The following is a 14,908-nucleotide window of genomic DNA, read 5'->3' on the forward strand; positions in this document are numbered from 1 at the left end:
AAATCGGATTTAAACTTTGTTCTTAATGAACCGGATCTATTATGACCTGGACTTTTATCTATAAAATGGGCTTGTGAAACCCAGAGGAAAACTCTCTCAATATATCTGTAGATATAAATATATATTTATCCAAATCACATCAAGTAAAAAAGGCAAAATGACAAAAAAAATAAAAAAAAATAACAAAAAGTATAAATTAAAACACAAAATTTTAAGGCAAAAACAAATATCTTGATGTCTTAATACGATGAATATAAAATATAAAGTAATACAACAAGGTTAAATATCTAAACATTTAAACTACTTCAGCTTTTCAAAGCTTCTTTTTCCAGTTGAAAATGACATCATCACGCCTGAATCTGCTTCCAGGAGCCGTCCAGATCAGGCTTGTTCAGGATATTTAGAAATCGTCCTAACAGTTGAAAAATAAAAAATAAACAGAGAACAAAGTAATATATATGATTAGAAATAAATAAAAAAGAAAACTATAAATAAAACGACTTCTTTCATTTAAAGAAAAAGGTCTATCAGTCCTCTTGTCGTGTGTGTTTGCAGCTCACAAAGACGACTTACTGAGCTTCAGGATCCAAAAGGATGTATCTGCCAAATTCTTAATGTGGAAAAACGTCCATGTGTTTTCTTCTCCAGGAGACGATGAAGACACTGTTTGTCTGCATGATGCTCGTGCTGCTCTTTGCTTCCGGATTTTCCAAAGTGAACAATTTTCAACCAAGCGAGCACCGACCTGAAGAAACACCTTATGAAAAGTTTAGAAGACAGCATGTAGATGCTAAGATGACTGAAAAGCTGTGTAACACAGAAATATCAAATAGGAATATCTACAAACTTGACAACAGTTGTAAGGAAACCAACACATTCATCCTCAGCATTCCAGCAAAGGTCAAATCCATTTGTAGAGGTGATGGGAGCTACGATGAAAATAGCGGCATGACGTATAGTACCGCAACGTTTCGCATAATTAAATGTAAGCTAAAGCATCAGGGAGCCAGGAAACCCAGCTGCCAGTATGAAGGCAGGCTTCTCACTAACAGGATCATTGTCGTGAAATGTGAAGGGAAGTTACCTGTGCACTTCGATCGGGACCTTCTACCCTCTGAGCGCAACGATGGCGAGCAACTGTGAGGAAAGAGTGGTGTGGAGGGGGGGCGTGGTCTGCGATGCTGCTGCAGGTGAGATGGATGTACCTGCGCTGCATTTGCTATCACGCCTCGCCAACTTAAAAGGCTTTGTGCTGTCTGAGTTGTTGGTGTTGTGGATGTGTTGGCTGGCAGTCCACAGACAGACTGATTTACACAACTGTGGAAAAAATTAAATTAATAAATAAAATAAATTGGAAAACATAGATGTGTCATTATTTCATATAGATTTCAAATAACATACCATTTGATGTCAACATGGTTTAGTTGCATTTGCAGTGCTCGTGCTGTTATATTCTTATGATTCTGTTCATTTTATGAGTGTATCCTTCAGCCTTGCTTCACATATTTACTGCTGCTTGATCAGCTTTAGTCCTGCTAGCATCAGCACAGGTAGAAACAGATCACACATCAGAGAATCGGCCGTGCATCTAAATGCAAATGGAAACTAAAAATGAAAACATAGATAACTGAGCTGAACTTCATAGATCTGAAAGTTGACCAATGCATACATAGTGCTAAAAATCAGGTATCGGGAAAACACATTATTTTATATTATGCTGATGTCAGGGCTCTGAGTGCGGGCAGGTGGAAATGTGGATCCAAATGCAGGACTCCGAGACGAAATGTAACTAAAACCACAGCTTTTATTGCTGGCATGAAACAAAAACAGAAACCAAACCATGAAACCAAGCAGGAACACACAGGCAGGGTCTGAGGGTACGACGCGACACCAAGCGTGGGAAAACACAGGGCTTAAATACACAGGGTAGCAATGAGGGAATGGGCCACAGAAGGGAGACACAGCTGGGGGAGCTGAACTTCATAGATCTGAAAGTTGACCAATGCATACATAGTGACAACACATTATTTTATATTATGCTGAAGTCAGTTTTTATCCAATTTTATAACTATATCATATAATAAAGTCTGTTTTGAAGTTTACTATGGTAACAATGCATCTTTTTAGGCTTTTCAGAAACACTGTAACTTCATAGGTATGAACCAACAAACCATTTTTCATCATGAAAATAAAAAATAAATCTAAGGAGATAAACATCACAACTGTTCAACCAAGCATTAAGTCCATTTTGAAACAAAGAACGATGTACACTCAGCCAATCACATGGCAGCAACTCAATGCAGTGTAAAAGGTGAGATGTAAAATAAAACAATTAAAAATATTAATTAATCTTAATCAATCTTAAAATATGAAGCAATCTTCTAACTCCCCTTTACATACAAAGCTGTGGCCAACCTTACAAACCATTTTGAATTTTTTCCAGCCGAGGCGTTCAAAATAACCAAACTGCTAATAGTCACGGTTTAATTTGGGCAGCTGCCTGCCTAATATAATGTAAAATCATCACAATATTTTACACAAAGAGAGTAAATGTATCCTTGTACTCAGCTAAGACAGCTGGGCTGCTGTGGCTTGTGTTTATGTTCAGAGTGACATCTGATTTAAAAGCAGACTGTCATGGTTGCGGCTGTGTGCAGGCAGGATGAGGACCCAAACGCAAGCTCACGGAGGCAGGAATGAACTCAAAACACAGCTTTATTGCTGGAGAGAGAAACCATACAACCTAAACGAGGAAACTATAACGTAATACACAGAGAAACACACGGCCATGAATGAGGGAGAACGCGACACAGAACTGAGGGAGACGCAGACATAAATACACAGAGGGTTAACGAGGGAAGTGGGAGCACACGGGGAACACAGGTGACACTGATAATCATAACAAGACACGGCAGGAGTGAACGCAACACTGACGGGAGACTGTCAAAGTAAAACAGGAAGTACACGGAGGTTCAGAGAGGAGGAGAGACAGCACGGGGAGAGCACGGACATAACGGGCTGGGAAAACATGGAATAAAACTCAAGGAGGGGAAACGAGGGCTCACAGATAAACAGAGGGGCACACAGGAGGTAATCAAATAAGGAACATCTTAACAGAAACCATGGCATAAATAAAGAACAACACACAAAACATATGAAAACTAAGAATGCTGGGCCAACATGGCCCAGGATCATGACAGACAGCAAAAGACACTGAGCAGCATATCAGTCAGCATGGGAAAAATGCCATAGATTTAAGGAACCAGGCTAAAATAGTTGGTTTCTAGTGGGTTCTATTGTAAGTGCTCTATATTTCAGCATGACATACTGTATGCATCCTACACTGAGAACCCTTGAAGCTGATCATCAGGGTATGCTGTGTACTTCTTACACAGAAGATAAAATAACATGCAAAGATTTTAGATGGTTGTGGTTGGTCCTTACACACAGATGTAAGGTCAAAAAAAAAATCACCCACAATGGATCGTTCACAGACGCTGGTCCAGTGGAACCCACTTCCACAAAGGCTGCACCTGCTCTGGCAGAACAGGAAGCATCAACTACATAGTAGCTATTTTCATAATTAAGACATCAACTATAGGTGTTCCCAAAATGTGCCATGTTGTCTGCACACCTGACAGTTCAATAAGTCCTGTGTTGGTTACAGATGGTGGTTGTTTCCAGAAACAGCACTTGCATAAAACAAGTACAGAGCACTTTATGAGCCAACCTGCTTCTTTAATGAGCATTTAGGTTGTTTGTATTCAGTGTTCACAGATAATATGCTCATTAAAAGGGGGGATCCACTATGTCCTTCTTCACAATCCTGTCTGCCAACTTTAAGAAGAAATCAGAGTGACGCAGAAGCTTTAAAACAGTGTTCAGAATAATCAGTGATGCTTTTATCTGAACTGATGACAGATAAAGATGAATGTGAGTGTGGCAGAAGAGTCAGTTCTCCCTCTTTCTTGGAAGTATACAAAAGTCTGTTGTTTCTAAAAAGTTCATAAACAAACAACAAGTTCTTACAGAATGAGACGTGAAGCCTGGAGACGAGCAGTTCAGACACGCTGTTATTAAATTCTACCTGAGCAGGTTATAGTTCACCTCAGTTACGGAAGAACAAATAACACTTGGCTCTGGGAGCTTCAGTTTTATACACTGTCGTAGCACCACCCTAAGCCATCATTTGCATCAACACCTACATCACTAGCCCAGCAGTTCTAAGAAACTTCTCTGTTTGTGGTTCAGAACCTAATGTGACACCAATGAGCACAACAGCATGCAGCTGCAGGTTGTTGTTCATACCTGGCTTTACAATAAAGAGCCATGTTTGCAGGCAGCTGTTTGAAGTTTTGTGTAAAATATCATTTTTATAGAAATAAACCAAATGTGTCTAAATATATTAAGTAAACAATCAGAATAAGAACATTTTGAAATAAAATCCAAAAACTGCATCTGGCTTAGTTTTTGTTGAATAAATAATGACTCTGTGTAATATGTCATGTGTTGTATATGTAAGTTGTATTTGTACAATGAAGCCAGGCTTTCTTTGTGTTAGCTGCCTGACAGAACCTAAAACTCTAGTCAGAGATTGCAGGTGTCACAACAGACATGATCAGCTTTCTCTGTCGATCCTATCTTTCTGTTTCACACTCTGTGCACTCATAGAAAAAAATCTTTAAAAAAAACAATCACATGACTCTTCTTCCACACAACATGATCCCTGAGTGCCGCCTGCTCCAACCAGACATGTTCTCACAGCGACGATGGTGATAATTAAAATCTACAAAGAACGTGATAAACATTATTAAAATGCAGCACTGTTAAAGCAACGTGATTAATGCTGCATTAAAATGAGCCTTTAGCACATAGAGATGATTCAACAGTTTCATTTGACTTCATTGTTTCTAAGGCAGATGCTACACCAGTGAAGGTGCACTTAGTTTTCACACACTGCTTCTGCATTGTGTCTTAGTTTTAGTGGATTAAATAATGACACAGTGTTTGTTTGTTTTTCTTTAGTAACAAATGACCTCAGACCAGCTTATAATATTTTATAAACAAATAAGCATAAATGCATAAACTCAGCCTGGAATCACATGGGATAAACATGGGATGTGCATTTTTTTATTTGTTTTGTGTTACTGAGTCTTGCAAGAATGCCAACCTTACCAGCAGCAGCTTGGTTTTTTTGTTTGTTGTTTTTTTAATTGAATGAGTGCTGAAAGTTGAGCAACAGCTGTGACAACGAGAGAAGATGGAGCCAATCAGAAACAACTGTGAAAATGTACAATATGCAAGCTAAGAAAGCAAAGTGTAGCAATGTTGCCATCATTTTTGTTATTGTGGGATTTTTTTCAACATTCACTGAAAATCACTTCTCTCATATTTCCTCTTTATTATTTTCATCACTGTTTAAGAAACGTAACAAAGTCTTATAAAGCATCTAAACCAGCATCATGAAGTGATGTTTAAAGATGGCAGCAAGCTTACAGCATCTCTCAACTCAAGAGCAACATTCAAAGTGCACAGGCTGAAGGAAAGTATTGATTTTATCACATGCAATTACAATACGCCTTTTCATCTGTATCTGGATGTACAATGGGTATCGTTGTTTGTCCCAGCAGTTTACAATACAGAATGTGCACGTCTGTGGGGCTTTTATAAAGATTTCTATTTGCATTGATACAATTGCTTGGATCACAAATTGTTCTAACTTGATTAAAGTCACCAATGATAAAGGTATTCTTGCGCTTACAGTTACCATTATTATCTCTGTTTGCTATCAGATCATCACATCCCCCTTGTGGGATCATGTTGATGATATGCTGGTTTTCTGAACACGTCCGTTAGTCATGCAGAGCACAGTGCCAGAGAGCGCCACCAGCAGGAACATGGAAGTCTTCATTGTATTTCTATATCGAAAAAGTAAACAGAGTGAATATATAAATCAGTATTATTTCATTTCATTTATTAACTTGTTTATTTTTGTTTCCTAAATGTTAATCGTGCTTAACTATTAAAGTAAAAATACAGATAGATAGGAAACTCTCTGAAAAGTCAAACTGTTTTCAGTGAGTTTATATATTTGCCAGAGGAAAGGTCAGAATCTGCATATCTGACCACTTTGAATCAATTTATATCTAAACAGAAATCAGTAAAAGTTAAAATCAGTTTATCAATATCCTCACTTATGAGGATATTGATATCCGTATAACTGGAGTTATTATAGATTTTCATACATGACATTTGTGAAAAAGGCGAGGGTGTCAGGGTCCCTGTGTCTACCCGCTCGCCTCAGTGTGGCTACATGTGTTTTTTTGTTTTGATTTTGTCCCCGCTCTCTCCCTCCCTCCTTCTCTCACTACCTGGGCGGAGCTCATCTGTGGGCTCCTGCCCTTGGCCCACGCACCTGGTGACACCTGTGGCTCATCACCCAACAGTGTTCCAGTCTCCTTATAAGATGGCAGCCCTGTATTTCTCGTCGCTGGACCGTTGCCGACTCTCGTCAGTGTTAACCCCAGCTCAGTTCGTTCTCGTGTTTCCCTAGCGATCTTCTTACAGTAACCTTTTGCATCTCTGTGAATAGATTTCCCTGGACCTGCCCCTGTGTTACCTGAGCGATCAAGTGTGTGAGGATTGGAGCGAGCTTTTGTGTTTCTTGTGGAGTGTGAAGAGGAGCGTGGAGCGTGGATGGAGTGAGGACTTTGGAGCGTGTGTGGACTGCAAGTGTCTTTCCCCCCTCCTGTTCGTGTGTGGATTCCCGGAACCCGTCTTTTCCCCACTGTGTAAATAGATCACCTGGTGCTTCTGTAAATAAAAAACCTTTATTGTTCCCTACTCAGAGCCTACGCGTGAGTCCGTTCAGTCCCGTTGTGACAGAGGGTAAGGACGTAAATCGACTGGTAAAGAGGGACTGGTGAAGAGTCTGCAGCCGCAGCACCGATCCATCTGTCCATCTCCTGTTCCCTTCTCTGATCACTCGTGAACAAGACTGCGAGTTTTGTAACTTAATAAAAGCAGTAATTTGTTTGCCAGAGGGCCCCTTCCACGTCACACCCTGTTCTTTCCTTCTTGTCTTATATGAAAATTCACTTTGTGGAGCTTTTTGGGAAATTGTTAAACTTCAGGAAGATTCTGAACATGCCCCATCGTTTAGCCAGCTCTTTGGAGCTGAGCAGGTTCAGGCCTGTTGTTGTAAGTTTTATAAAACGATCTCATTTAAACGGATAATCCAGCTGAAGCTTCAGACAGCCGTCAGACAGTGAAACACTGCCATCTGCTGGACGCGAATAACAAAGACGCTGCTTTGACGGGTGAGGGAGTTTCAACAAGTCTGCAACGACTCAAGCATCAAACTACAGAACTATTCTAGCGGACATGGTGCTCTAATGACTGCTTCATTAACGCAGGTCAGAAAGGATCAAACATATCAATAAATCATAAAACACAAAACGTCTCTTATTGCCCAGGGCTCAGGAAGTGAGTGTGTTCCTTATAGCCCAACACGTTCTCACTCCCAACTCGTCAAACGTGTGACGCATGGTCAGGCTCCCTCTGCTTCACTTATGGACCATATGGACCACCAGGTAAGACCATTTAAACGGACAGCATTTATAGAATGACTATTAAAAGTCAGCGAGTGTCAGTAATGTTAATGTGGTTATGTTAGTAATACACCGAGTGCTAATATAACAGCTTTAAGATGCATTTGTAGATATTATTACGTGTTTTACCGTCTTTATGGTGCTAGCTTAAAGTTACGGTGTAAACGTTAGCTTATATTGGAGGAAAGCTGTTACTGTTTAAACGATGTTAGCACAGAAATATTAGCTTCTGTCATGACTGATGAAGTTACTAGTTAATAAAGTTTCCAGTAAAGTGTTTAATCGCAGCCACAGACTGACAGCAAATATCTCGATTAGCTTCAGTGCATCTGTAATAAATATGTGCAAGTTTCAGTGCTTCGTTTAAACTGTATGATACTTATACTGACCCAGGGTCAGTGTAAAATACAATCCTAGCTGTGTGAACAAAGCCTGGCTGCTTTAATCCTGCATGACAAACCTCAGGATGCAGGTTATTATTACTCTTTCCTGCTGGCACACCTGTCACACCTGAGAGTCAGCTAGAAACTCACAGTGACGTGGACATCATGCAAAGACTGCCAGACTCTGTAATACTGCAAATGATCAGTGACTCAGGTTATCACTAAACTTTAAACGGCACCTCTGTGTCTCTGTGTGCTGAACATCTAGGATTGAGTCAGGCTGCATTGACTGTGGGACTTTAATGTGTTAAAAGCAGGTTGAAGACGGCTCAGAAACATTTGAAGATTAAAATTTAGCATTATGGCTGCTGGTGGTTTGTAAAGCCTCTACTCAGCTGTATTTTTGTTACTAATTTATGTTTGTTGTTGTTTAACACAGATTTCAGAAGAGCAAATATGCTTAATAGTTTAACTAGATTTCATTTGTCAGTGTGGGACTGCTGAGTCACCTGAAGAACTCATTTCATTCATTCTCCACATGATGTTCATTTACAGAAATGTTTCACAGGAACTGATTTCTCCCAAAGGGTGAACTAGTGTGTTTCCATAGATTACCTCTGTATGAATGTACTTCTTAAATGAAGGCAAGTGTTTGTCCTTTTTTTGTTCCTCAGGTACAGTACGTGATATCAAGGGCAGGCGGTCATCACTGGGGGTAGACAAGAAGCAGACGTACTTCCAAGAGGGAGCTGCAGTGAGGTCAGAGGTCAGAATCTGAAACAGCTCAGGTTTATATTTTAGAGGTTATAAAAAATCAAAATGTATTATTTAAAGAAACCTTTAAATAATAGTCATAATTATGATTATTATAAGAAATATCAAACATTTAAGTGGATTTTCTGTTACACATATCGTGTTAGCCCTGCAATAAACTGGCAGCCTGTCTTTGTCCTGTATCAGCTGGGATAGGCTTCATCCTCCTGCAACCCTGAATTGGATACATTGTATTCCAATTATGTAATCTGATCATTTACAAACTCAAGGTATCTAATCAAAATGTAAGTGATGCCGCCCTTGACAGACAGGGAGATTTTATTCCTCAAAGACCATCATCCAGTCGAAGTACTAGTTGCCACGTGGTCAGTGTTCTCACAACCATTGATTTTATCTCACAACTTGTTTTCACCAAAGAATTTCAGTAAGTAAATATCCTTCAATCTCTTTTTCCCCCCAGTGTCTGCAGATCAGCATCAGTGTCCACGTGAAGAACCTAGTTATGTTGCCAGTGTCAACCCAACAAAAGGTACTTTACCTTCTTGTATATATTGTGATTCCTTTACTTTTATATTTGTTGTTATAGTTGAGTTAGGCAGGGCTTTTGTGCAGTCCTAAGAAACATACTGCCTAGAGTGTTTTTCACTTTGTGGAAGAGTTTCTTTATTTTTTTTCTGTTAGTGTGTGGAACTGAGGTGCTTCGTCAGGAGCTCCTTCAGTTGTTGGAGGATGGAGAAGAGGACGCAGCCATGACTTGTGAGACGTTGTCTGAGTCAGCTGCTACTCACTGGGCGATCAGAAACATGGTGTCCTTGCTAAAGTGGAAAGAGGCCAGGCCTTGTCTTATAGACAATATGTTAGCTACTCTGGATCCACAGTCACACCGTGTGTGTCAGTGTGGCAAACAAGTAGTTGTGAGGTGTCTGGACTGCCTGCCTCTTCCATTCCTTTGTGCTGACTGTGATATTGCAGTTCACACACGCTTTGTCCTGCACAGCAGAGAGGCAGTAACAGGAGGGTTTTTGCAGCCTTCATCAGAGTTTCACAATCCAATATGTACGGTTTTTAAGTCTTATGCATTTATTGCTATGTACTATGAGTGTGTGCTGTTATTGTATATTTATTGTGTATCATTTAATTTCCAATTCTTTTTATATATATTGTGTGTTTTTAATGTTAGTTCGGCTGTTGCCTGTGCAAAGACCAGACTGTGTGTGACTGCCCAGCAGGTAACGTTGAGGTTTCACCCGGTGCAATTGTGGCTCTTGTAACCATAAATGGTAAGTTGCTCTTTTGTCACACACTACATACACAATAGATGTGTTTGCAGGTTTTATTGCAAATTGTACATTGCTACATTGTTTTGAATTACCCTCGGCCCGCAGTATATGTGGGCACCTGTCAAAGGTCATTTGGATTTACCAGACCGCTTTGAAAACAACATGGGAAAAAATGAATGTCTTTGTTGAGCCATGACTGGATTTCTCCTTATCCTTCCTAAAGGCCGTTATAACCTTGCACTGCCAGTGGTGAGCTGCACCAGCTGTGGCCTAATGTGGTCCCCCTCAGTTAAGGACTTCCAGGGTGGTGGATATTGGCCTGGCACCTTAAATTTCTGCACCCTGTTTTCAATGGATGTCTTTCAGTCTTTCTATGACATTAAGAAGCTGCAGCAGGGATGTCACTTAAGGCCTTTGTCAAAGTGCTGGATGAACGAACAGCCCATTTTGGAAGGGTGAGTTTCTAAATTTGTCAAGTTTAAGGAAATTGTGCAAATCAATGTTTATGATGACTGTCCGTGAATATTCTGTTGTTTGTCCTCTACTTAAAAGACTGGCCGAATATCAGCTGATGCCTTCAGGAAAAGTTTCTTGGAGTGGAGTGCTGTAAAGTTTGAGGTGGACAGGATGTGCAAGGAGCCATGCTTTAGCTGCCCTGCCTGCACTCCAGACATGCTCGCCGTCTCAGTTGATGGAAACTGCAAGCTTTATCGCTTTCAATCAAATGCAAGGTACGTTATGCATTGTGTACATAAATCAAATATGGATTTGTACAAAAATTGTATTTTGATGTTTCTTTTCAAACAACTGTCACCGTGTTCGTTCAGCACTTCAGAGCAGGGGAACTTTGAAGGTGTCTTCATTGAGAAAGATGAGGAAGTTGCTGAGTTTGTGAAATACATCCAGAGACACACAAATGATGTAAGATACACATATATATCAGTGCTGTCAGCGTTAATCTTGTTAAAATGACGTTAACGCCATAACCATATACTCATACGTGTGTGTGTGTGGATACATATTTGGATGGGTGGATATTTATTTTGTTTTTCTCTTGGTGTTGTCGTAATACTATTTACTTGACTTTATCTTAATGTGTACTTCATTTTGAGTAGCTCACACTTGGATGTGCGAGGTATACTGCAGCTTGTAGGCTTGGATACGTTTAAGACATTTTGTTATAAGGTTGAATGAATTCAGCAGTCATGTATTGTGACCTCCTTTCTATAGATCAAATGGGGGAGGTGCGTTTCAGGATGGGGCCGGTTCTACAGTTGGAGAAGAGGTGGAACAAGTAAACAGTTTCCTGTCTAGGGCGGCCATCACAACGAAGTACATGTCTAAAGCAGGTGTGTGTCTGTGTGTGAGATTCCACTCAGTCTCCTGCTCATTCATTCTTATTTGTATACTAACTGAAATGCAGGGCGAACAGACATGCTGAGCCTCCTGGCTTTGGGCTGGAACAAAAGGAAAGTGGAACAACTGGGCCGCACTTTGAGCCAGAGATATCTAAAGGGCATTTTTTCAACACCCATTTTAATGTGTGTGGTAATGGGGGGGAAACACCAGTACTCTAAAATGTCCATATGAATGACATTTATTAATGTATTCTTAGATCATAAGGATCCTTAGAGAACAAGTGGAGAGCCTGAATGCGAGCAGAAATGAGCTGGGTGTGGATGACGACACACTGCAGCAGTGGGCTGAAGGTGAGTCTCAATATAATGCACTCGTGTATAACAACAGGACCCACCATGGCCTCATTAAAGAACTTAGAGTTAAGATCTTTCTGACAGTGTCAACAAACAATGAAAAATAAGCTTGTAAAAGCAGAATTGATGGCAGAGTTGTTGCGTTTGATCAAATTGGATTGGACCTGGGTTGAAGTGATGTCGTACTAGTTGGTTTTATAAAGCTGAACACCAACATACTTGTTATCTCATGATAATGCAGCACATGAAGGCTCCAGATGTCTTATAATGAATATCATCAAGTCAGTGATTACAGAGTCCACTGTAGTTTGGTGACTGTTACTCATCCTGTGTTCTGATTAATATTCCTCTCACTTAGAAACGGATCAAACTGATGGCAGCCTTGGAGCGTTGCAGGCACGAGTAGAGGAGCTTGTCGTCATCATCAGAGTGCGAACACAAAGTCTTTACAGACAAAATGGTGTCACAGTTTCTTTGAAACGGACCGTTTGATGCTCAGTTTGTACAGCTTGTACAGCTACTTTGTAAACAGAATAAAATCAGATCCAGGTTTGTTTAAGCTGGATGTGATTTGTTCTAGCAAACGAATTGATGAGTGTAGATTAAAATGTAAATATATGCATTATGTGAAGGTGTTCCTTTTTATGATTATTTACAGATAGCAACAAGAGGCGACACAGAATTCACAAGGTCATCTTAGATGAGAAGAAACGCTTGGCGGCTGCTGTTGACGACTACAACAAGGAAACAAGCAACAAAGCAAATCGTATCCAGTGATGCCCTCATGCAGACCGACGTTTGGCCCTGGCAGAGCACAAGTGAACGTAAGCTCTTGATTTCTAAATATCCTTTTTAAACAAACTCCCAGTATCTGAGCAGCAGTTGAATGTTTTGTTCTTGAATCATAATATGCTGCTATGTTTTCCCATCTGATGTTGTTAAACTGCAGCTGCTGCTGACCTCCGGACAAAGAGAAAGGTCTTTGAGAAGGTGATGGCTGTGAGGCGCCTGAGAGAGGAGGAGATGATCCTTTGCAGGGAGATGCAGCATCACTGGACAGTGTTGCAAATGCAATCTGTGGTGTTGGGGACAATCTCCTCAGACTGTAAGCACATCTTTTATTTATTTATACATTTGGTGATGAATTGATTGAAAATAATAGCAGATGCTAAAGTTTTACTGGATCTTTTACCTATATTTGGGTTGCTAGCTAACACTGCCTTCTCCCTTAAAAAAAGTTTAATTACATGATCCTAACTCCTTGTGTTTATGAGGTGAGGTTTTTTTGTTTGTTTGTTTGTTTTACTTATATTTAATAGTTTTGTTGTTTTTACAGCCTCCCTTGTTGGCATGTCGGAGGATGCACAGAAAGGACTCCATAGCCTGGTTTAAAAACAAAGTGAAATGAAAGCTGAAACGCTCAAAGTAAAGGACGTGTACAAGAGAATCCTCAGCCACCAACCACTCCTGGAAATGGACTCGGAGGAGGAGGAGGACGTTTCAGACGATGAGAGTGATTTGAGCACTTCTGATGAAGACTGATTGTGTCATCATTGATGTTATGTTTGCTAGAATAAAAAGTTAAACACATCTGTTTAATGTGATTTTTATAATGTCTGTTTTAGAAATTGCTTATCAACAGACATTTTACATGTTGAGAAGAAAAAATGTAATTCCCTTGGTGCAGTTGTTTACCCTGAATCATTCTTTCCCATCTAATTTAATGACTCGTGTACATGTTCAGATACAATAACATAATTGAATTCATGGGATGCTTTCTGGGCTGCTCAAATTACCACAAAATGTAAAAGCACCAGGCAGCACACTCACAAGGACATGTTTTGTTCAGTGTTTTGTTGAAGAAATCAACAAGTACAACTGAGATGTTTGCTGTAGTGGTGTGTTTGTTAAGAAGCATGCCAGCACACTGGTGAACTGACAGTCCCAGAATGCACCCGAGCCAGTGACTCGCCCCAGAACAAATGACATTAATTATCTAGAAAGACAACCGTGATCAAAGACTAAGTAAAAGAGTAGGAAACAAAAGATAAGGAAAGGTACTGTGGGGTAGGAAAGAAAGGCCAGAGCTGTGCAAAATGACCTCCAGCAGGCCACAAATATGCACGTCTGCTCAAACGGTCAGATACTGACTCCATGAGGGTGGTATGAGGGCTCAACGTCCACAGGTGGGGGTTGTGCTTACAGCCCAACACCGTGCAGGATGTTTGGCATTTGCCAGAGAACACCAAGCTTGGCAACTTTGCCACTGGCGCCCTGTGCTCTTCACAGATGAAAGCAAGTTCACACTAAGTACTTGTGACAGAGTCTGGAGACATATTGGAGAACCTTCTGCTGCCTGAAACATCCACCAGCATGATGGTTGGGCAGTGGGTGACTAATGGTGTGGGTGGCATTTCTTTGGGGGACCGCACAGCCCCCCGTGTGCTCGGCAGAGGTAGCCTGACTGCCATTAGGTGCTGAAATTAGATCCTCAGACCCCTTGTGAGACTAAATGCTGGTGCGGGTGGCCCCGGGTTCCTCCTAATGCAAGACAGCGCTAGACCTCATGTGGCTGGAGTGTGTCAGCAGTTCCTGCAAGACGAAGGCATTGATGCTGTGGACTGGCCCGCCCATTCCCCAGATCTGAATCCATTTGAGGACATCTGGGACATCACGTCTCACTCCATCCACCAACTGCACCACAGACTGTCCAGGAGTTGGCAGATGCTTTAGTCCTGGAGTCTGGGAGGAGATCCATCAGGAGACCATCTGCCACTTCATCAGGAGCATGCCCAGGTGTTGTAGTGAGGTCATACAGGCATGTGGAGGCCACACAGACTACAGAGCCTCATTTTGATGTGTTTGAAGGACATTACATCAAACCAGATGAATGATTCTGTATTGCACTGATCAAGGAACCAACCCAATAGGAGCTAAAGGCATCCTCTTCACATTACTTAACATAGTGAGTTTATACTATGTTTAATGTGCATTTTCTTCATCAGTCTAGAACATAACATGTTAGCGCTCCCTGGTTCTTTTTGGAGACAGATCCTGAGACAGCAGGCAGCTTTGGAGAACTCATGCCAGCTGTGGTCATTAAGGAATCCTTTGATTTAATATTGATTTCATGACAACTATCCTCAGGC

At 40.8% G+C, this 14,908-nt stretch overlaps 2 long non-coding RNA genes and 1 pseudogene across 3 annotated transcripts in view; all 3 read left to right on the forward strand.

Moving 5' to 3' along the window:
- LOC146581185 (NACHT, LRR and PYD domains-containing protein 12-like) overlaps positions 1–14,908 on the forward strand; it is a 503,983-nt pseudogene that overhangs the window by 199,002 nt on the left and 290,073 nt on the right. The window lies entirely within an intron of this gene.
- On the forward strand, positions 7,396–10,064 carry LOC146581188 (uncharacterized). Its single transcript, XR_014891315.1, has 3 exons — positions 7,396–7,592; positions 8,668–8,759; positions 9,228–10,064. It is a non-coding gene; the product is annotated as an uncharacterized LOC146581188 (long non-coding RNA).
- Positions 11,758–13,349, forward strand: LOC146581189 (uncharacterized). Its single transcript, XR_014891316.1, has 4 exons — positions 11,758–12,219; positions 12,418–12,583; positions 12,709–12,864; positions 13,096–13,349. It is a non-coding gene; the product is annotated as an uncharacterized LOC146581189 (long non-coding RNA).

Source organism: Mchenga conophoros, linkage group LG3 (assembly GCF_057382185.1).
Source record: "Mchenga conophoros isolate Kocher_MC1m ecotype Shallow Benthic linkage group LG3, M_conophoros_male_GT1.1, whole genome shotgun sequence".
Classification (NCBI taxonomy): Eukaryota; Metazoa; Chordata; class Actinopteri; order Cichliformes; family Cichlidae; genus Mchenga; species Mchenga conophoros.